General features: G+C 40.0%; 1 protein-coding gene across 23 annotated transcripts in view; it reads right to left on the bottom strand.

Moving 5' to 3' along the window:
* The window catches only part of BNC2 (basonuclin zinc finger protein 2), a 486,409-nt gene that overhangs the window by 28,446 nt on the left and 433,104 nt on the right, over window positions 1-24,859 (bottom strand). The window lies entirely within an intron of this gene.

Genomic DNA, 24,859 nt, shown 5'->3' with positions numbered 1-24,859 from the left:
CTTTCATTTTTGCTAGTAACTATGAGATATGCCTGGAGGTAGGACTTAAAAACCCTGCAATGTAATGTCAGGCAATCCATTTCAGTATGGATTGAGAGAAACCTATTCAAACACTTAATGACTCCATCATCTTCTAGGGCACAGCTCCTTCCCACCAGGACAGGACACTGGGCAACCCTCTGTGAACAGCACTTGTTCCAACCCTTGACAGTCGATTTATGGAAGCACAAAATCACCTTAAATACAAGACAAGAGCCTTATTAATTACAAAGAGGAAAATCATCACATTGTAAGGGAGAAACCTAGCAGACACCACCGTAACCAACTTGCCTAAATGAAGGATCATCACAGACCTTGTGATCTATATACTGAAAAGGATACACTGTGGTTTCTGTGGCATGCTTGCCCAAAAAAATGCATACCTCAATCTAATTATGAAAAAACATCAGATAAACCAAAACTAAAAGGTGTTCTGCAAAACAGCCGCAAGTATTCTTCAAAGTGTAAATGTTGGGAAAGATTTTTTTTTAAAGTCAAAGAAAAACCAAAGATTGGTTAGAGACTGGAGGAGACTAAGACAGCACAAATGAATATAAAATTCTAGGGATCCTAGACCAGAAAAAGTACATTTGTGGGAATACTGGTAAAATTTCAGGAAAGTCTCTCAATTAGCGAACAGCATGGATCAATCCTAATTTCTCGGTTTTAACAACTGTACTATGCATATGTAAGATGCTACATTAGGGCAAACAGGATAAAGGGAACTGTACTATTTTTGCAAGAGAGAATTCTCTCTCATAGACAGTTCTACTCAGCCCTGTGATGTGAAATTCTCTCTGGACCACAACTGTATGGTCTGAATCACAACACCTAATTCGATATTAAGGTGATACTTGTCATTTATTTAAATTACTTAAAAAAGAAGCTCTAATAGTTATAAGCCATTCCTTATAAGGCTCATTTCTGGCATTCTATCCTTTTATATGTGTGTTGGTGTCTAGTACTACCTGACCTGCCTCTTGAGAAATCTGTATGCAGGTCAGGAAGCAACAGTTAGAACTGGACATAGAACAACAGACTGGTTCCAAATTGGGCAAGGAGTACATCAAGCCTGCATATTGTCACCCTAACTTATATGCAGAGTACATCATGAGAAACGCTAGGCTGGATGAAACACAAGCTGGAATCAAGATTGCTGGGAGAAATATCAATGACCTCGGATACCCAGATGACACCACTCCTGTGGCAGAAAAAGTGAAGAACTAAAGAGCCTCTTGATGACAGTGAAAGAGGAGAGTGAAAAAGTTGGTTTAAAACTCAACACTCAGAAAACTAAGATCATGGCATCTGGTCCCATCACTTCTAGCAAATAGATGGGGAAACAGTGAGAGACTTTATTTTCTTGGGCTCCAAAATCACTGCAGATGGTGATTGCAGCCATGAAATTAAAGATGCTTACTCCTTGGAAGGAAAGTTATGACCAACCTAGACAGCATATTGAAAAGCAGAGACATTACTTTGTCAGCAAAGGTCCATCTAGTCAAGGCTATGGTTTTTCCAGTGGTCATGTACAGACTTGAGAGTTGGACTATAAAGAAAGCTAAGCACCAAAGAATTGATGCTTTTGAACTGTGGTGTTGGAGAAGACTCTTGAAAGACCCTTGAACAGCAAGGAGATCCAACCAGTCCATTTTAAAGGAAATCAGTCCTGAATGTTCATTGGAAGGACTGATACTAAAGCTGAAACTCCAATTCTTTGGCCACCTGATGCAAAGAACTGACTCACTGGAAAAGACCCTGATGCTTGGAAAGATTGAAGGCAGGAGGAGAAGGGGATGGGATGAGATGGTTGGATGGCATCACTGACTCAATGGACATAAGTTTGGGTAAACTCCGGGAGCTGGTGATGGACAGGGAGGCCTGGTGTGCTGCAGTCCATGGGGTCGCAAAGAGTCAGACATGACTGAGCGACTGAACAATTGAACTGAACCACGTAAACTGGCAAATACAGATGTCCCTCCCTCATTTGCAGGAGAAATTAGCCTTCAGATTAAACATTCTCATGCAGTTCTCTGTTTACAACAGTCATACCATGATTTGTCGACACAGTGACTGACCGGATAATCCTGGAGTTGCGAAGCAGCTGCTTTTTCAAAAGTATCACTGGTAGCAATGGTCTCCCTTACATCCTTTTTTGGGACAGGGGAGTAGAGGAGACTGTTGGTATTGTAAATAAGCAGAGAAATAAATTGTGATTTTACAGAGATTATCTCATTTGAGTCTTTTAATAGCTTCCAGAGCTCGGCAAATGTTTAACAGATGAGACACCAGAGGTATGACTGCTTAAGGTTGCGAAGATGCTAACTGGGGTCTAGGACTTGAACCCAGAAATTCTGACTCCAGGTTCACTGAACTTACTGAGGCCATTTTCGAGGTGGGCACACTGCGTCTGTGATAACAAGGGGCAAGACCTCCCCTGAACAAGGCTGGTCTCCAGATCACTGTCATGACCTCTTCTACACCATTTTCCCTTTACCATCAAATCCATTTTCTTGATTATTCTTTTTATGAAAGCGTTCACTGTGGAAACTCAATCTGAGTGGTGTACAGTCATTTTTACCTCAGGTTCTTCCCAGGTAGCCTGCACCTAAATCTGCATGTTGATACCGTACTTACAGAGCTGGCAGCCTCTGATATTAAAATAGGCCTCAGAAACCATAGCAACTGATCAAACCCACCTGAGGCATCTCCTTTCCATCACCCTTCTGTCTTCCCTCCCCTAACGGTACACAGCAGTCCCATATGGTTTCTCTTTTCTCCTGGCCTGCCGCGAATGCCTGCTGCTATTTCTAAATCTACTGCCTTTCAGATTCTTTTTTAGTCCTGAGTGGCTGTCTCCACTAAAAGGGAGACTGCTCTGTTAAACTATTTACTTCTGGTGGAAGAGATCCAGGTAAGCAAAGTTTAGAACTTTGCTGGTTGCCTGAATGATAAAAGAGAAGCTTTATTTATTGTGGTAACAGAAGCATCCATTTATATTTACCTGGAAGGACAACACAGTATCTTTGTAAATGAATGTGCCTGGGGACAGGTCAACTATCTACATGACATACTCCAACTAGAATCCTCCTGACAGGGTACCCTCTGGATCCAGGCAATGTGAAGTTCTTTCCAAAGAAGCAATCATTCATCAAGACCATCTAAAGACCATTCCTTTCATAAACAGAGAAACTGCAACAAGAAACAAAGTTGATTGTCTCATGTAATAGAATGGGTCTGAAAGCTCAATGCAAGGAATGAATATCAGCTTTAGCATATCCTTAGGTTAAAGCAGTTGAAGGGAGTTAGAAATCATCAAAGGAAAACAAAGGAGGCCCCGGTTTTTTGCCTGGAGATCTTTGTGACAGAAGTAATCAGGATCTGGTGCAGTGATTCTTAAACCATGGCTTAAGACTCCTCTGTTAAGACTTTCCATGAGTGGCCTATATGCTATCAAAAAGGACCACTCTGCAAGGAATTGAGAGTAGCTATCTGGTAACTTTCAGGACAATGTGACACTGCTCTACAATGAAAGACATGGTCATTTCTTTTAAAATTAACTGATTTTTACTTTATCTCAAGATCAGCTGGGGGAAAACTGGTCCTTCCTCACAGACAGTTTGAGAAGTACAATACAAATCTAAAACCTAGGCCTCCTTATCATGTCAACTACACTTTACCAGTGATTTAGAGCCATAAAAAGAATTTGGTATTGTCACAAAATAAACAGTAATGGAAAAAATTCAGTTAGGCCACTATGAACATTCTGACCACTTCATACTGGGATGCCAGACTTGTGTATGAATGAAAAGTCACATCAGAGTGAGTAACTGGATTCGTGTCCTTCCCATTCAAGTTGTAGCTGGTGACTGAGTTACTTTAGGCTCCCCCATTTGTAACCAGAGCTCAGTGACCATTTCATTGGAAATTATTATTTACAAAATGAGGATGATAAGATTTGTCCTGTTAAGTGAAATGCAAAGTATTAGGATAAATATTTTTTTAATTTTTGGCTGCACCATGCCAGTTTATGGGATTCTAGTTCTATAACCAGGGATCAAACACAGGCCCTTGGCAGTGAAAGCACGGAGTCCTAACCACTGGACCTCCAGCGAAGTCCCTAGGATAAGTATTGATTTCCTATGATAATAATTGGCTATCCTATTAATTAGAAGATTTGTAACCAAATAATCCAGACTTATAAACAAGTTTTACTGGGTTCAGAAACAGTATAAAACACTTAAAATATTTACATCTAAACATTTTAAATGAAAAGACTTCCTTTTATATTCACTGAACTGGTGCTTATATCACTTAGGAGAAATCTGGCACCCAGTTCAGTATGGGTCCAGAGTGATTTTCTAAAATCTTTGTCAGTAGGGTCAACGATCATGGTTTCAACAGTTTTATTTGAGCCCCTTTTTCATATCAAAACACCTTACATGATGCGTCGTTTTAAAACCAAAGTCAAGTAAGATCGACTGTTTTTTCTTATGTGAGGGAAAGGGAGAATAGAGAAGGAAAGATGTGAAGAGACTGGAGAGAGACCAGATAGAGACTTTGGGATCATTAGACTGACTGTCAGCTGACCTTAAGCCCCGAGAATCTGCTTGAAGGCCGAGAATAAACCTGTTTGTGCTCATGGCAGGCCACTAGCATGCTAGAACACAGAGGGAAACACTGCCTTTCCTTCCACACATGGAAATGAGACCGAACAGTAAACACAGCAGAGACCTAGGGCCTATTTGCTCTAGCAGTATTCACATTATGAAGAAATGAGCAAACAGCTTAAAGACCAGCACCGAATAGTTTAATTTTCGACTCTATTTCATGAATTTCTTTCTGTCAAATTTAAGGCATAATTTAAAGGAAAAATCCAAAAACGATTAGCTAAAAACTAAAAACATTTCCCCTTTGATCTAATTTTAAAGCTTTTAATGAAATGCTATCCACCTAAAACAAAATGAGAGGTTTACGAGACATACTTTCTGATATCATGTCTAGATTTGCAAGCATCGTGTGCTATCCTAAGGTATTATTCCATTCCAACTGTATTGGCAACTTATTTTCATGACCGGTTTCCTACTGGGATTTTCTCTTCTTTCTGGGCTGGAGGAAGCACAAGCTGGAATCAGGATTGCTGGGAGAAATATCAATAACCTCAGATATGCAGAAGACACCACCCTTATGGCAGAAAGTGAAGAGGAACTAAAAAGCCTCTTGATGAAAGTGAAAGAAGAGAGTGAAAAAGTTGGCTTAAAGCTCAACATTCAGAAAACTAAGATCGTAGCATCCGGTCCCATCACTTCATGGCAAATAAATGGGGAAACAATGGAAACAGTGAGAGACTTTATTTTTTGGGCTTCAAAATCACTGCAGATGGTGACTGCAGCCATGAAAGTAAAAGACACTTACTCCTTGGAAGGAAAGTTATGACCAACCTAGACAGCATATTAAAAAGCAGAGACAATACTTTGTCAACAATGGTCCATCTAGTCAAGGCTATGGCTTTTCCTGTGGTCATGTATGGATGTGAGAGTTGGACTATAAAGAAAGCTGAGCACTGAAGAATTGATGCTTTTGAACTGTGTGTTGGAGAGGACTCTTTACCTTGGACTGCAAGGAGATCCAACCAGTCCATCCTAAAGGAGATCAGCCCTGGGTATTCACTGGAAGGACCGATGATGAAGCTGAAACACCAATCCTTTGGCCACCTGATGCGAAGAGCTGACTCACTGGAAAAGACCCTTATGCTGGGAAAGATTGAGGGCAGGAGGAGGAGGAGATGACAGAGGATGAGATTGGTTGGATGGCATCACCGACACAATGGACTCTGGCAGTTGGTGATAGATAGGAGGCCTGGTGTGCTGCGGTTCATGGGGTTGCAAAGAGTCGGACACAACTGAATGACTGAACTGAACTGAACTTCTTTCTCCTTTAGGAGGAGTTCAGGTATTAAGGCAAGAGGAATGGACTTGCGTAGAAGGTAGAGAAACGATCCCAAGCCGATCCAGCTTGGTACTCTATCAAAACTGAACTATTAATTGCAGAGTTAAAAACTGATGAAACCATGCTATGCAAAACTTGAAACATACATTTTGCCAGGTTTTCTTGATGTTTAAGTCTTAATTAAACAAATAGTGGGAGATATACACAAAGGAATACTACTGGGCAATAAAAAGGAATAAACTATTGATAGAAACATAACCTTAAGAATGAAAGAAGTCAGACCTAAAAGATAACAGATGTCACTATGCCAGTCAGAGGAATCATCCTTGAAAAGTAAGCCTACAAGAAGAGAAGTGAGATCAGTAGTTGTCAGGACCCAAGGGTGGAAGAAAGGACTGACTGTAAAAGAACAGTGGGAACTTTAGGCAGTGATGGAAATGTTCTATATCCTAAGGCTGATGTATATATGACTATATAGGTTGTAGACTTAAAAACTCTGAGATTTTTTGGCATGTAAAGTATACCTCAATGAAGCTGACACAAAACATTAAACTATGAAAATTGCATGAACTCTCACTCAAAACTCAACATTCACAACTTTCTCCATTTATATACAGACCATCTTCTTCTTCCCTACATTCTGTTGTAACCAGAAAAACACACACCCCCTCCTCCATTCTCTCCTATCTGTAGGGGGTACACAACAGTCCACTGATGTGGTGAGTAAACATGAGAATTTCTATTTTTGTAACCTAAAAAGACACATGTGTTACATTTTTATATGTAAATTTACAATATATTACTAACTTAGAAACAGCTTCACAGGCACTGGGGTGCACGCTCATGTATTTCATGAAAAGTATGAAAAGAACGTGTAGTCATAAAAAGTTTAGGCTACTTCACTACAGAGCTAATACTGACATGTGGCAGACACGGAGCATGCGAATACATCTTCACACACACTTTGGAAGAAGTCAAAGAGTAGTCTGTTAATTCACCTAAGCTCCCTTTCACCTGCCTTTGTGCTGGCCTCTTGGTTAGGTGGACACGTGTCAAGGAAGTGATCCAGAAGTTAGGAAATTTATCATTTAACTGGTAGGTCACCTCAGGGGGAAGTGGTGGGCTCGGACTATTATCTCAGATGTCATGGACAGGGCCATTCCCTCAACTTCATATGGGGGTGTAGGGGGTGCTGCAAATGAGAGTGCATGTACACCCCCCGAGGGCTGGGCGGGGCTGCATGTGAGGGCTGAAGGCACTACCTATAGCTTTACCAAAAAACCAATCTTACAGAAGTTACAGAAGTCCCCTTCTCTCCTTTTCACCTACAAGCCACCTGTTTTAGAACTCATGTGGGTCCATATGTGACAAGCAGATATTTCAATTCTCCATTGTTCCTCTAAAAGTCAAGTTACTTTTAAACTTCTCTTCAGCCAAAAAGTTTAACTGGTCTGGGTACTCTCCACATATATCAGAGCCACTCCCCCTCTTTTTGTTAAGGGGGGAAAATGGCTAATTATTTATTTATCTAATTTACATGACTTGGCATGGGTTAAAATTTTTGTGTGTGTGTAAGCAAGCAAGAAGTGGGGGTGGGGAGGGGTGGGGGTGTGCAGAAGGGGGCAGAAGAAGAAAAATGGTAAAACAACAACAAAAAATTCTTATTGAAAATAACAGATTCTGGGAAGCACTTGGGGGAAATTTTGTAAGCAATATTGTGATAATTTTTGAGAAACACTTGAAATTATGTGGGGAAACAACTTGGCATGCTTATTTGTTTTAGCAAATTTACATTTAAACACGTACTTCTGGGAGGGCACCGACTGAGAAAGATGAACCACTACCATATACAGTATACACTGGAACAGTCTGCTTGTGTAAGTAAACAGAATCATACTCTTCTTTATTCAGAGTTCTTTCAAGTGAGTGCGCTTTTCCAGTGTTTCAGGCTAATATTTCCAGGCCAGTTGAAACAACTGTAATATCTGTAGGCAGAGTGAGGCATGCTCATTTATACCATGATTGCACCAAATGGTTCAAATTAGACTTGATAAGAAAAGAAAATCAAATTCGTTTTGGGTAATAAAAACTACCCGATTTCCATCATTTGGAAATTTGTGTTTTGCAGAATTTCTCAAGAGCATCACTTTACCTTTTAAATACAATGTTGACCAGTCCATTCTTGCTTCTTCTGCCCCTCCCCAGGACAGAAGGGTTCCATGACAAAGAATCAACAGGGTGTGGTACAAAAAGAAATGAAAACTTGCAAAGAAAAATCAAGACTGGACTTTGCTAACATTCATGCACATTCATCCCTTCTGGGAAACAAATATGCTTTCCTCATCAACCCAAGCCCATCGATGTCATGAAATGTGTGCACAGACATCAGAGCTATGTATATATTGGCTGGCTGTGATTATAGAAGCTGGTGCTAAATTCAGTGTGCGTGGATTATAAAGGACCTGTCTGAAGTATCTTTCCAATTCCTCCTTTTTCCCCCAAAGGAGAAATGAACTCTATAGGAATATCCACCACTGGTTAGAATGACAGAGCTCTCAAAAAACTTTGCCTTCAAGAATTTTCTGTCAAGGTGAGACTCTTATTAGTCCTTGCTAACACAGGTCTGCTCTCTATAAATACCATGTGCACATTAGGATTGCCTTTAAGAGTTACTTATCACGTACATGTGCATGTACACAAACGTGTACCTGTAGACAGACTGCCATCCTCAGGTCACTGCACGAATCTCATTATAAATCAGTTGTCTTATAAGATGAAAAATGGTCAATCATGAAGAATCGGTAGTATACTAAGGAAAGGCATATCAAATTACTTGCAAAAAAAAAAAAAAAAAAAGAAAAGTACAGAATTAAGGAATTCATCTCCTTGGATGAAACTGGAAGTCTGAAGGAAATGGCCCCTGACTGCAGTTGGGAGCAGAAGGAAAAGACGACACGGTAATTTTATGTGATTTTTAGGTATGGCTCTGGTAGATTTTTCAAGAGATAAAAATCCCTACCATTTCTGTTTCTGATCCATATTTGAAACTACTTTTCAGTGAAGAAGGTATCTTTTAGAAGAAGAAACAAATTATTGAGAAATTGAACAATACACCCTCCCCAAATGACCACTTCTCAAACCAAGAGGAATCAAAATACCAAGGCATTGGTTTTAAATGGCTCTTCTGATTTTTTTAAAGTATATTGTTTGACTTTTTTGATATAAAAATTTACTTTGTTATATAATGTTCTTGATTATGGACCAGATGAGAACATATAATTCATAGAGGATGACTGCTTTTCTCCTCAATAACCGTCTGTACAGCAATTTTATTTTAAAATCTGTGATTATGATAGATCACTCCAGGGTTACAACATATTTAATCACAGAAACTCCAGCTAAGCTCTGTTAAAGGCCTGTCAGGATTTCTTCTCTATACCCAGGAATTTTAGTTTGGCTTTAAACCAGGTCCATGCATTTCTTCTGTGGGTATTTGTTTGCAAATAAATAAAGCCTTGCTTTGCCATCTACAGAATTTTCAGAGGTGTAAATTACTTTCCACAGTATCTAGAACTGCACTTCAAAGAGTCCAAAGTTATTTTTCAAATTACCTAACTCCACTGTAAATCAAATCTGAGAAACTTTTAAAGACACAATACATTTTAATAATTAACAATGGCATCTTAAGAATCATTTAAGTTTCCAAAATAGGAAATCTCAAATCCAGCAGATCTTTATTCCTAGAAGATCAACTTTTAATATAAGATTATCCATGCATCTTTAAGCACAGAGTATTTAACTCTGAACTTAGAGGCTAAAAGAGAATTTGGATATTAAAATTTCAATTTTTGGTTATGCTTAGTATAACTTCCTCATATTCAGCCTCAGAGGAAAATAAAGAACATAAGCAAATGATACCTGAGTTCGAGTCTTCGTTTTGCCAATGACCAGCTGTGTGACTATGAAGTAACCAGTACCTAGTTTCGTTTCCTTACATGTAAGTAAGAGTCCTACTAAACTTTCTTGGTGGTGTTTAAGTTGCTGTTGTGTCCAGCTCTTTTGCAACCCTATGGACTGTAGCCCACCAGGCTCCACTCTCCAAGGGATTTCCCTGACAAGAATACTGGAGTGTGTTGCCGTTTCCTTCTGCAGGGAATCTTCCCGACCCAGGGATCAAACCTGGGTCTCCTGCAGTGGCAGGCAGATTCTTCACCGAGCCACCAGGGAAGCCCCACTAACTTTCTAAGCCTTACTAAAAAAAAGTCAGATTCCCTTATTTGACTATTTATACCTAGAATCTGGACATATAAGACATTTCAATTAAAATGTTTCTAATCTTAGGCTAAAATTTTTCCTCTCAACCAACTTGTGTACCTACAACTTATTTTCAGAACATACGTGTTTATGACTGAAAATATGCCACCATGAGTTACTGTATGGTTCCATAATCTGCATGCCTCCCTTGATGCTTTATCAGTAATGTGATTAGAGGTAGTAATTCTTCTGGATTACCTTTTACTCCTGGTCAATGTAATGATCTGTTCAAGTGAAAACTTCGCTTATATAGGGAAACGGTTCCTTCGAAGCCCCCATATCATTGTATCAATAGAGTTTGTGGAAATCCTGTAAAACATGAGGCTCAGCCATTCCAAAATAAATATGTTATATCTCTATCAAGCTATATAAATAAATATCTGTAGTTCTCCTGTGATCTCTGGAGTTCTGAGAAACAGCAGTATCTGTATATAAGACTCTTGCCTCAATTAAACCTTTTAAATCGACACAAGTTACTCTTTTGGAGATGATCACCAGGAGATGCTAGGGGGTAAGTCATTTTATGGTTCAGGACAGCAAAGGAACAGTTTGAAATCCTCAGAGAAAACACTAGAAACAGGAGGAAGGAGAAGGATGGGCCCTGCAAGTGGTCTTGTATTCTTCTCCCTTCAGACATAAAGATAAAACCTGAGTCCTTGGATAGCTATAAATCTGCTTGCCTGGCAATAAACACCACTCACCAGAGCCCATGCTAACATTTTTGCTTGGAGCTTTACATCTTCTAGTTTACTTTTCTTTCCATAACCAATGTTCTGCCACCAAGCTTGTAGAAAGCTTCCGTCTACCCAGGGGTCTGTGCTGAGGTTTTATGTATCTAAACACAAACACCAGAGAGACCCTGGTATTTCCTGATGGGCTTTCCTATAATGTCTGATAAATAGCAAAAATGGGTGCAAAAAAACCTTTTTTTTTTCCACGATGAAGATGATTTTCCACATTAGGTAAGGGTCAAAACCTTGGAATGAATTCAAGGTCACAACCTTCACTCTTTGTATGAAGTTTGTCTATACAACCAAGATCCTGAGTACTCATATCCCAGCTTCCAAAGCTTGAAAGGCTGATTCTAGCTCACATATTATACTTTGAATCGCTCCACAACTGAAGCTGATGGAACAACCCAAAGGAACTTTAACATATTCATTAGGATGTGGGGGAGCAGGGGGAGAAAAGAACTGAACATTCACTAAGCAGTATTCCATACCACACGTGGAGGATGGAGTGTGTGATTGAACAGAGAGATGTATTGGGAGATTAAACTTTGTTCTTCTCTGGGTATAAGAATGGCAGTAGGACACAAAGATTAATTTCCTGCTTTAGCATTCATCAGGGAACAACCCATTATTACTTGTAACACATACACGAGGCTGTTGATGGATATACTTTCCTTTGATTGCTCCGATTAAATGTGTTCCTATAAAAGGCACCCCCACACGAGTGTGTGTAATTATCAATCTACATATGCGTTATCAATTTGTGTTTCTATGTATTTCTAAGCGATCAGTGTAGCTATTAGACATTTTATTTGGCCACAAAACAGAGGTGATTGGGGGTCGGCGGCTGAGTGAAGAAATAGGAGATCAAAAAATGCAATCATCAGAGTAAATAATCAACATATGGTACTGTAACGCCAAACTCAGAATTCCAAAACAGAGGAGGGGGAAGCATGCATTACGGAGCACAAGGTAATAACTGCGTCTGCATGCCTTAATACCCTCTTGTCCCAGCAGTCCTGACTTTCGAAGCAGCCCACTTCTCCACATTAACGGTAGTCATTTGGAGAGCAGCAAACGTGCCATTAGAAGCACTTTTACAAGTGTATATTCATCCACCAATTAGCTTAATGTGGCCGCTTTCTGCATATTTTCTATCCAGGCTTGCACAAATCTTATTAATATTTCCCCCTAGCGCTTTGACAGATTACCTTGTCATTACGCATCCTGGAGCCTTTTAAACAATATGGGTAAACTACTGTTTGTGAGGTTAATGACAATTATCCCCTAATTACTGCATAAGTCACTCAGTCCACTTTATCTCATAGGCAGGGTTCTGCTCTGTGTATCTGCCATTGTGTCACCGTAAATGAATCTTGTATTGCTATGTTTATCTGCCACTGCCTTGTAAATTATACTGACAGAAGAATGAACAAATTACTGCATGTCATCACTTAAATACTGCTTCTGAAACTGGGGGAAAAAAAAAAAGTGGCTTCAGCACAGAGCTTGAATTGTGATTTTAGCAGATCATTAGTAAAAACATATTTAATGTTTTCTGCTATATTTCAAGGCAGATGGCTTGGAATTTATAGTGAATTCATGATGGCACCGGGGGTAAGTGGAAGGTGAAGAGCAGTGGAAGTAAAAGAAAAAAAAGGTGAAAACAGATATAGAAATGCCAGCCCAACCTCCTGAATGCATTTCCTATCAGTACCACAGCTGATGTGGTACTCTTGAACTATTTTCCAAGATTTTTCAATTCGAAATCAAGTTCCATGGGTTAGGGATAAGCTATACTCTTCAGCTAGGATAATTTTTTTTGGGGCGGGGGCGTTACTTATAATCAGTCCAGACATAAAACATGGAATCTGTGTAATTGAGAAGAGAGACTGTAATAAAGGCCACAGGCTAAGCCAATTTCATTGATGCATTTTTAAACATCATTAAACAGGCTCACAAATACTGTTTCCAAAGTTGCATTGGAAATTGTTTAACAATGATTACATCAGTGAAATTAGTTTAGTCCCCCTTACTGCCTCAGGGTGACTGTATCTGCTCTAATTTACACAGAAAACAGGACAGTCTGAGTATCATTAATTTTTAAAATGTAAGCCATATTGAGCCAACTACAAATAATTTGGAAAAATTTGTTTTTAACCAGAAATCTGTGATTCTGAAAATTATCAGGTGAACAAATGTTTGCATGAGAACGGGACGAAACAGCTGGTTTCCTAAGATGACTGTCATTTAATGAGTGTCTTAAAACATTGTGAAATGAGAAACATTCAAACTGCCTCCATTTAAATGACACCAGGGTAGCTGACAACTGGCAAGCTTAAGTGACAAAGCCATCTGAAGGATAGGTGTGTAGAAAGCTTGCATCAAATCTGCCTTATGAAAGCCACGAGCCTGCAAAGGAGGGCCCACAGCACTGACGATAAAGCTATTTGGTGGAAGCATACACGCATGCACAGACAGGACCTTCTGGTGCATTCACTAAAAAGGGTGGAAAAAAGGTTGCAGCGGAGAAAAAGGAAAAACATGAAAGCCAGAGTTGATGGCCTGACCCAGGGGCCTCAGGGATCCCAAGCAAACCCCTAGGGACTCCCTGTGATCCCCCTAAAATTGATCTTAGTGTCTGTCCTGCGTTCAGTCAATGCAGCGTCAATCAAGCAAGTGCTGCGATCAAATATGAAAACGCCATACAATGTTCTTTGCTTTTAGTGTGTTAAGCCAAAGTTAAGGGTTACATCAGTTAATAGCAGTTAAGACTGACATCACTGTGACAACCACTAAGGGATTCAATTTTTCCTGACCTTTTTAAAAAAAAACTATCTAAGCTACCTATGGATACTGAGTAAACTAGATTTCTTTTATTTTTTTTCTTTTTTGGAAAGTACATTTCTAAATCATTAATTTCCTTTTTCTTTTAACACTGGATTTTCTTGCCTTTAAAAAAACCAAAAAAACACATTGCTAATAGTACAGCCATTCTGCTTGGTTGGGGATACGGGGAGCCGATGTGCACTTAGGGGAGATAAGATCTTGGTGTCACCTCAGAAAAGAGGAGCACAAACAGTACTTTCTTGAGTTTGTGAAGTTAATGATGGTTACAGAAAGGGAGACAGTGCTGGAGGGATCAATCTGAACACCCAGAGGTACCTGGGTGTAAGGTAACAGATGAAGACAGCCATTAAGAAAACAAATCGGATTTCCTTGCTCACTTTAATCCACTCTTTACAGACTTTCATCAAGTTTCCAAAAACTGAGACTCAGAATATTTCATTCCCCTTCCTGGCCTAAACCTTCAGCGGCTTCCTATTGTGCAGAGAGTAAAAAATGCCCTTACGTGACACCTGAAATCCCTTCAGGTGCTAGTGGTAAAGAACCTGCCTACCAATGCAGGAGACATAAGTGACGCAGGTTCGATCCCTGGGTCGGGAAGATCCCCTGGAGGAGGCAATGGCAACCCACTCTCGTATTCTTGCCTGGAGAATCCCACGGGCAGAGGAGCACCCGGCAGGCTGCAGTCCATCTGCACAGTGTCGGACACAACTGAAGTGACTTAGCACACATGCACAATATAGACCCAATCCACCCTTCCTACGTCATTTCCTGCCAGGACCTCTGAACTCCAACTGCAAAGATCTTCTTAACATGAACACCAAGTTCAGTAAAATCTCACCTGCTTCTGAACCCTCTGCTTCTGACACATTTCCATTCTTCAAGGTCCAACTGAAATTAACCTATAAGATATTTCCTATCCTACCCTTTTCCTTCCTTCTCCCCACTCCCAACAAGAATTACCTGCCCCTTCAGTGATCTGCTTATATTTCTATGTCATGTGTTTCTCTTTATCACAAGATTACTGTACTTTATATCCCAACTGCCAGGATGAATCAATACTGAATGAATTCATTAGTATTATGAATGCAGGGGTTGGGAGGCAATTTAGAGGTCATCTAATGCCACTTTTTAATTTTATAGAAGAGAAAATTAACAAGTATCTTGCCCAAGATCAGGAAGCCAGAGTGTGAGGAGCTGACTTGAGAGAATCTGTCCAGCTCCTCTGAGCCAGTCTAGGGCTTTTCTCACAATACTATCCTTTTCTTTTATGTTGGTGTAAGGACTCTTGACTCAGGACAGAGAACACTGACAGTACTGTACTTCCTTCTGCTCAACTGGGAGTCTTTTCAACCCCAGACTAGCCCTACCTGGAAGCCATGTTCCCCTGGACTGGACTCCCCTGCTGACCATCAAGAAGATATCCAACACAAATGTGAAGTCATTCCCTAAGACCACTGGTGCTGGGAGGTGGCTTCATTACCAGTGTGCTGGGGGTGAGAAAAAGTTAAGAATGGCAGCTTTAGCCATATTGATATGCTTTTTTTTTTTTCTCTGAAAGTACTAGAAAATTATCTATTGCATTTGGAAAATGCTTTTGGCAATGGCATTACATTTATGTTGGACATTTTCAGGATCAGTTTTAAATCCCGGCATACAAAGGACTAGAAGGCAAATGTAACAGCCATGGCTGATGTTATGTATTTGCCTACAGAGTGAAGACATGAATTAAATTAGTCAGTTTAATATTAGACACAGAAATGACAAACCACTACAGTTAGAGATGTGTGTGCACGCACATTCTTTCTTCATTTTGTCTGCTGAAAATGACTATACTTATTAATTCCTGAATCCTCATCCACCTTCCCATCAATCCTGCCATCTTTCATCTCTAACCTGCTTTATCACTTTCCTGAGAAAAATATTACGTCTGAGGGTTTCTTTAGGGATTCTGCCTCTAGACCCAGTCGCTCAAGAAAAACTGTTATCTGAATCCTGAAAACAAAACAAAATCTGAAATACACTAAGGCATGGAGGCAACTGAAAATGCTATTTTCAGGCTCTGAGTTTGCTTAAATAATACATAGCTGACCCTTGAACAATGTGGGGTTATTATTGACCCTCTGAACAGTCAAAAATCAGCATATAGCTTACAGCTAGTCCTCCATATACGAGAATTGATTCCTCTATCTGTGGCTCCATATCCAAGGATTCAACAAATTCTGAAATATGTAGACTGTTGTATTTACTAAAGAAAAATATCTGAGTCTAAGTGGGACACACACAGTTCAAACCTGTGCTGTTCAAGGGTCAACTGTAGTCTCTGAGCTTGTCTTCCTCATATATGAAATGGATAAAATTAGCTCCCTGCTAGGGCTCTGAGCCAACTCATTAGAAAAGACCCCGATGCCTGGAAAAATTCAAGGCAAAAGGAAAAGGGGGCGGCCAAGGATGAGACGGTTAGATAGCGTCACTGACTCAATGGTCATGAATTTGAGCAAACTCTGGTAGATCGTGGACAACAGAGGAGCCTGGCGTGCTGGTGGTGTGCTGCAGTCGATGAGGTCGCAATGAGTCGGGCTCGACCTAGCAACCCTCGAAGACAACAAAGGGCTCTGAGGGTTAAAGAAAAATAACGCCTACACTTTTTTGAGCACTTACAATGAGCCAAAGAGGCTTCTAGGAAACATACGTGTATTATGTTCATCTACACTCAAATCAGGTTTGAAGTACTATTACCAGACCCACTTTACAGAGGGGGAAATTGAGGCACATCAAAGTTCATTAACTTGCCTAAAGTCATGAAGCTAGCAATTTCTGGAGCTGGGATGCTAGTCAGTAACCTGAGTCCAGAAGTGCACCGAAACAGAAGGCACTCCTGTTTGCCACCCCCACGCCAGCCTCCATCCGGGCCTCTTTTCTCTTCCCACTGTTCTCTCCAAACGGAAATCCAGGCTTGGATAACTTAGTTGTCCAGTCACATACCTGTCTCTTTATACCTATTCTCTCTAGCTTAGTGATGTCCCACATTACTTCCTAACTGGATTATTTTAACCATTCCTCATTCTTCCCATTTACTCTTTTCGTCTCACTTATATTTTGACTACATTCTGATGTCAAGTTGCATTCCCTAAAGCACATCTCTGGTCACATTACAACTTTTCCCTCCAAACTACACTTCAACAGCTCCCCCAGTGAAATGACTTAAGCATAGACTCTTCATGCTAGTATTTAAGAACTATCTGCATCTAGCTTTTAAGTCTTGCTTCTTTTGTGCACACTCTGTCACTGGAAACTGGACCAATCAATGATCAGTGCACACACTACGCTTTCTCACCACACCACAATTTTGTCTATACTGTCTCTTCCACTTGGAAGGCTGGCATCAATTTTCTAGAGGCCCACTATCAGCCAAGGCCCTCTTTCCAAATATTACTTCTATCATAAATTCTATGCTCTACCCAGAATTCCCATCTGCTTTTCATGTGATTTTTATTTTTACCACATTCCATTATATTGGTTACATGCAATTTCAGAAAACTAAGATCATGGCAATCAATCCCATCACTTCATGGCAAATAGATGGGGGAAGAGAAATGGAAACAGTGGCAGATTTTATTTTCATGGGCTCTAAAATCATTACAGATGGTGACCACAGCCGTGAAATTAAAAGGTGCTTGCTCCTTGGGTGAAAAGTTACGACAAACCTAGTATGTGTGTGTCTTAGTTGCTCAGTTGTGTCCAACTCTTTGAGGCCCATCAACTGTGGTCCACCAGACTCCTCTGTGCATGAGATTCTCCAGGAAAGAATACTGGAGCAGGTTGCCATATTCTTCATAGGGATCTTCCAACCCAGGGATTGAACCCAGGTCTCCTGCACTGCAGGCAGATTCTTTACTGTCTGAGCCACCAAGGATGCCCATGACAAACCTAGACAGTATATTAAAAAGCAGAGACATCACTTTGCTGACAAAGGTCCATATAGTCAAAGCTATGATTTTTCCAGTAGTTACATATTGATGTGAGAGTTGAACCATAAATAATGTTGAGCATTGGAGAACTGATGCTTTCAAACTGTGGTGCTGGCAAAGACTCCTGAGAGTCCCTTGGACAGCAAGGAGATCAGTCAATCCTGAGGGAAATCAACCACGAATATTCAATGGAAGGACTGATGCTGAAGCTGAAGCTCCAAAACTTTGGCCGCTGATGTTGAAGCTGAAGCTCCAAAACTTTGGCCACCTGATGCAAAGAGCCAACTCATTGAAAAGACCCTGATGCTGGAAAAGATTGAGGGCAAGAGGAGAAGGGGTGACAGAGGATAAGATGGTTGGATGGCATCACCGACTCAATGGACAGGAGTTTGAGCAAACTCCAGAAGATAGTGAAGGACAGGGAAGCCTGGTATGCTGCAGTCCGTTGGGTCACAAAGAGGTTGGACACGACTTTGCGACTGAATAACAACTTGCAGTGTAGCCAGGCCCTTGAGTAGAAAGGCTCCACAGTACTCATCTTTATATCCCTATGGCAACCATGGTGGCACCTCACACATTTTAAGCAAATGACTTTGGCTTTATACCGATTCATTTCTGTTGACAACTGATCACTTGTAATTTCTGTAAACCCATCTAATTTTCTTTAGATGGATGCTTACTAGATATATGAAAACAGTACGAGTCCAAAATCTAACTTGTCCAATATCTCGTTAGGCAGTCATGTGCAAAAGCAGATATCCACAAGTTATATATTATGAACTTAAATATAAAAATATATTTTCTAACGCAAGTAAAGAATTCATTTTTCTCAAAATATTTTGAGTTATTGGTTGGTTCTATGCTTCCAACATCATTTTATTTACTGGATTATTTACAGGTTTAGGGACAAAAAAATAAATTTCCTAAAATGCAAAAGGAAATGACAATACAGAAAGAGTGACTGTCATAGGAAAGTAAGCTGGCGGCGGAGGGGGAAGGAAATTTGGGAATAAGAAACTAAGTATTAGAAAGGGAGCTCAAAAATGCATACACAGAATATGAAAATACATTTAAAATTTGACAGACTAGAAATGATTTCCACTTGTGGCCAACAGTGAATTACTCAATGTTAAAACTGAATACCAGAACATTTAAAGTGATTTGATTGCAACAGTAAGTAACTGAATTCTGGCCAGGGTTTTAGGAATATCAGTATGAGCAGACTGGGTAGAGAAGAGGAGGACACAAACTATAGAAGGATTTGGTAAAACTAAAAGGGCAAAGAGAAAATTAATACCTAGGTATATGAAAGTAGAGGCTGTGGTAGTCAATTTTGAATAGATCAATTAAATTCTTACTATGGAACTCTGGTTGTGTGCTAAAAGTAAAATACACAGGATGGGGAGTAAAAAAACATAGAAAATATATGTGGGTGAATTAACATGAAATGTATTTTTTTTTTAAAAAGGAAATATTACAGAATACCTTTTTAGCTAGTCTACATTGTAAAATATAAAAGGCTTTCATTTCTAATTTTATTGAAAAAAATTTAAAATTTGTACAGAAACAGAAAAGACCCCAAATAGTCAAAGTAATCCTAAGAAAGAAAGAAGGGAGTTAGAGGAATAAGGTTCCCTGACTTCAGACTATACTATTGAAACAGTCATCAGAACAGTGTATGGTACTAGCACAAGGACAGAAATATAAATCAATGGAACAGAACAGAAAGTCCAGAAATAAATCCATGCACCTACAGTTAATACAGAAATGGTATGGACCTAACAGGAGCAGAATTAACTCATGCGAAGAGTTGACTCATTGGAAAAGACTCTGATGCTAGGAGGGATTGGGGGCAGGAGGAGAAGGGCACGACAGAGGATGAGATGGCTGGATGGCATCACTGACTCGATGGACATAAGTTTGAGTAAACTCCGGGAGATGGTGATGGACAGGGAGGCCTGGCGTGCTGCGATTCATGGGGTCACAAAGAGTCGGACACGACTGAGCGACTGAACTGAACTGAACAGGAGCAGAAGATATTAAGAAGAGGTAGCAAGAATACACAGAAGAACTGTACAAAAAAGATCTTCACGACCCAGATAATCATGAAGGTGTGATCACTCACACTCACCTAGAGCCAGGCATCCTGGAATGTGAAGTCAAGTGGGCCTTAGGAAGCATCACTATGAACAAAGCTAGTGGAGGTGATGGAATTCCAGTTCAGCTATTTCAAATCCTAAAAGATGATGCTGTGAAAGTGAAGGACTCAATATGTCAGCAAATTTGGAAAACTCAGCAGTGGCCACAGGACTGGAAAAGGTCAGTTTTCATTCCAATCCCAAAGAAAGGCAATGCCAAAGAATGCTCAAACTACCGCACAATTGTACTCATCTCACACACTAGTAAAGTAATGCTCAAAATTCTCCAAGCCAGGCTTCAGCAATATGTGAACTGTGAGCTTCCAGATGTTTAAGCTTGTTTTAGAAAAGGCAGAGGAACCAGAGATCAAATTGCTAATATCCACTGGATCCTCGAAAAAGCAAGAGAGTTCCAGAAAACATCTATTTCTGCTTTATTTACTATGCCAAAGCCTTTGACTGCGTGGATCACAATAAACTGGAAAATTCTGAAAGAGATGGGAATACCAGACCACCTGACCTGCCTCTTGAGAAATTTGTATGCAGGTCAGAAAGTAACAGTTAGAACTGGACATGGAACAACAGACTGGTTCCAAATAGGAAAAGGAGTACGTCAAGGCTGTATATTGTCACCCTGCTTATTTAACTTGTATGCAGAGTACATCATGAGAAACGCTGGGCTGGAGGAAGCACAAGCTTGAATCAAGATTGCCGGGAGAAATATCAATAACCTCAGATATGCAGATGACACCACCCTTATGGCAGAAAGTGAAGAGGAACTCAAAAGCCTCTTGATGAAAGTGAAAGAGGAGAGTGAAAAAGTTGGCTTAAAGATCGACATTCAGAAAACAAAGATCATGGCATCTGGTCCCATCACATCATGGCAAATAGATGGGGAAACAGTGGAAACAGTGGTTGACTTTATTTTTCTGGGCTCCAAAATCATTGCAGATGGTGACTGCAGCCATGAAATTAAAAGACACTTGCTCCTTGGAAGGAAAGTTATGACCAACCTAGACAGCATATTCAAAAGCAGAGATATTACTTTGCCAACAAAGGTCCGTCTAGTCAAGCCTATGGTTTTTCCAGTAGTCAAGTATGGATGTGAGAGTTGGACTGTGAAGAAAGCTTAGTGCCAAAGAATTGATGCTTTTGAACTGTGGTGTTGGAGAAGACTCTTGAGAGTCCCTTGGACTGCAAGGAGATCCAAACAGTCCATCCTAAAGGAGATCAGTCCTGGGTGTTCATTGGAGGGACTGATGTTGAAGCTGAAACTCCTATCCTTTGGCAACCTGATGCGGAGAGCTGATTCATTTGAAAAGACCCTTATCCTGGGAAAGATGGAGGCAGGAGGAGGAGGGGACGACAGAGGATGACATGGTTGGATGGCATCACTGACACATGGATGGGTTTGTGTGGACTCCGGGAATTGGTGATGGACAGCGAGGCCTGGCGTGCTGCAGTTCATGGGGTCGCAAAGAGTTGGACACGACTGATCGACTGAACTTAACTGAATGGTCAATTAATCTACAACAAAAGAGGTTAAGACTATACACAATGGAGAAAAGACACAGTCTCTTCAATAAGTGGTGCTGGAAAAACTGGCCAGCTACTTGTAAAAGAGAATTTCTAATTTCATTCTAACACCATACACGTAATTCTCTAACAACAGCATACCATAAACTCAAAATGGATCATAGAACTAAATGTAAGGCCAGGTACTAAAAAATTCTTAGAAGCGTAAATAGGAAGTACCCTCTCTGACATAAATGCAGCAATATCTTATTAGATCCACCTCCTAATGAAAATAAAAGCAAAAATAAACAGATGGGATCTAATTAAATTTAAAAGCTTTTGCACAGCAAAGGAAACCATAAACAAAACAAAAAGAAAACCCACAGAATAGGAGAAAACATTTGCAAATGATACAACTGACATGGGTTTAATCTCTAAAATATACAAACAGCTTACTCAGCTTAATATTAAAAAAAAAAAAAAACAATCAAAAAATTGGCAGAAGATTCAAAGAGACACTTCTCCCAAGAAAACATACAGATGGCCCAAAGACGCATGAAAAGATGCTCAGTGTCACTAATTATTAGAGAAATGTAAATCAAAACTACAATGAAGTATCACTTCACACCAGTCAGAATGGCCATCGTTAAAAATTCTACAAACCATAAATGCTAGAGAGGGTGTGGTTAAAGGGAACCCTCCTACACTGTTAGTAGGAATGTAAATTGGTACAACCACTATTGAAAACAGTATGGAGGTTTCTTAAAAAAACTAAAACTGTAACTACCATATGATCCAGCAATCCCACTCCTGGGCATATATCTAGAGAAAACCATAATTTGAGAAGATACATACACCTCGGTGTTCACTAAAGTACTATTTAATTGCAAATAATTGCCAGGACATGGAAGCAACCTAAATGTTCATCAACAGAGAAATGGATTAAAAAGATGTGGTGTATATGTACAATGTAATATTACCCGGCCATTAAAATTTGCAGCAATATGGATGGACCTGAAGATTATCATACTAAGTGAAGTAAGAGAAAGAAAAATGCTGTATGATATTGCTCGTATGTGAAATCTAAAAAAAAAAAAAATGATAAAAATGAACTTACAAAACAGAAACACACTCACAGACTTCAAAGACAAACTGATGGGTACCAAAGGGGAAAGGTGGGAGAATGGAATAAATAAGGAATTTGGGATTAACATATACACACTACTATATATAAAACAGATAATCAACAAGGACCTACTGTATAGCACAGGGAACTCTGCTCAATATTCTGTAATAACCTATATGGAAAAAGATTCTAAAAAAGAATGGATATATGGTGAGTGAAAAAGTGGGCTTAAAGCTCAACATTCAGAAAACGAAGATCATGGCATCCGGTCCCATCACTTCATGGGAAATAGATGGGGAAACAGTGTCAGACTTTATTTTTCTGGGCTCCAAAATCACTGCAGATGGTGACTGCAGCCATGAAATTAAAAGATGCTTACTCCTTGGAAGGAAAGTTATGACCAACCTAGATAGCATATTCAAAAGCAGAGATATTACTTTGCCAACAAAGGTCCGTCTAGTCAAGGCTATGGTTTTTCCTGTGGTCATGTATGGATGTGAGAGTTGGACTGTGAAGAAGGCTGAGCACCGAAGAATTGATGCTTTTGAACTGTGGTGTTGGAGAAGACTCTTGAGAGTCCCCTGGACTGCAAGGAGATCCAACCAGTCCATTCTGAAGGAGATCAGCCCTGGGATTTCTTTGGAAGGAATGATGCTAAAGCTGAAACTCCAGTACTTTGGCCACCTCATAAGAAGAGCTGACTCATTGGAAAAGACTCTGATGCTGGGAGGGATTGGGGGCAGGAGGAGAAAGGGACGACAGAGGATGAGATGGCTGGATGGCATCACTGACTCGATGGACGTGAGTCTCAGTGCACTCCGGGAGTTGGTGATGGACAGGGAGGCCTGGCGTGCTGCGATTCATGGGGTTGCAAAGAGTCGGACACAACTGAGCGACTGATCTGATGTGATAACTGAATCACTTTCCTGTACACCTTAAACTGATAAACACTGGAAATCAACCATACTCCAATATAAAATAAAAATTTAAAAAGATAACTGTTAGAACTTCATTTAATATAAAGTATTTCATAAAAACTAAAAAAATTAAAAGCTTTCACTTCTACTTTTCACACCTACTGTCAGTTGCTGCTTCTAAACACTGTAATGGCTCCACAGAATATCAAAGGAATGGCTCGGCTGTCTGAGAAATGTACTAAGTTTAATAACTAGGGAACTGCTCCCCATGAACCACTGTGCAATACAACAGTTGAAGTCTCCTTTTAAGAAAATCAACTCTTTGTTGATTCTCTAAATCACCAGGAGGACTCTTTTCTTTATTTATGTTTATTTGAGGACGATAAGGTAGTATTAAATAAAAACCATCAAGGAATTAAGTCACTTTAATAAAGAAAAATTGTTATTCATGGAGGGAACTGCATACCACATTTTACTTTTTACAGAGTCACCTATCAAGGCAGGAAATAAGATTTCTGTCATCTCATTTGTCATCTGATTCAAGAGTCTATTTTCACGAAGTCTAAAATAGACACTGTCTATAAATTTACACGCTCTATTTGCTCATGTTCACTTGTCTCAGAAGTAATGCATGGAGGTTATCCAACCAGACCAAAAAGGCAAAGAGTATGTAAACTCTTGCCAGCGGAGGAGAGCCGGCCCAGGCCTCCAGCGGCGGGCACCCTGTTGACAGTGGCCACCACTGAATCCAGTTGTTGGTCTTGTACGTTCTCCCCAAATGCTCTCCTGGGGGATTATTTCTCAGGAGCACTTCTGTTTTGCCTCCTTCTTTCCCAAGGAGTAAGCAAGTAAAGAAGCCTTCCAAATGGAGAGAGAGACTTAAAACTCTAGCAAATTCTCTGTGCAGTAAGGAAAGGCAGATTCTAGATACACACACAAGATGGAGAATAGGGCAATAACAAGCCCCCAGATTTAACTTTAATTGAAGGTAATTTTTGTTATTTTATTTTGCTAACTCAGATTTCCAAATCAAGGGCAACTGCCACTGTATTCCATCAATGAGGAGAATTCCAGTTAGTACTGTTTTCCGATTATCAGCAGAAGAGATAACGGGGGAAATGTATGTATGTGTGTAAAAGGAAAAGATAAGACAATGTGTTTTGTCTTTCTCTCCTTTACACCTCAGTTCCAAAGCAGTAAGGAACAAGGAATGAATTCACATGGATAACTGACTGTGCCAGATGTGCCCACCTCATTATACTACAGTCTAAACACCATTACTGAGTGTAACACCAAAATGAAGAAGTGCTTA

Source organism: Bubalus kerabau, chromosome 4 (assembly GCF_029407905.1).
Source record: "Bubalus kerabau isolate K-KA32 ecotype Philippines breed swamp buffalo chromosome 4, PCC_UOA_SB_1v2, whole genome shotgun sequence".
NCBI classification, from domain to species: domain Eukaryota; kingdom Metazoa; phylum Chordata; class Mammalia; order Artiodactyla; family Bovidae; genus Bubalus; species Bubalus kerabau.
The sequence above is the reverse complement of the archived record's forward strand: the minus strand, read 5'-3'. Positions and strand labels throughout refer to the sequence as shown.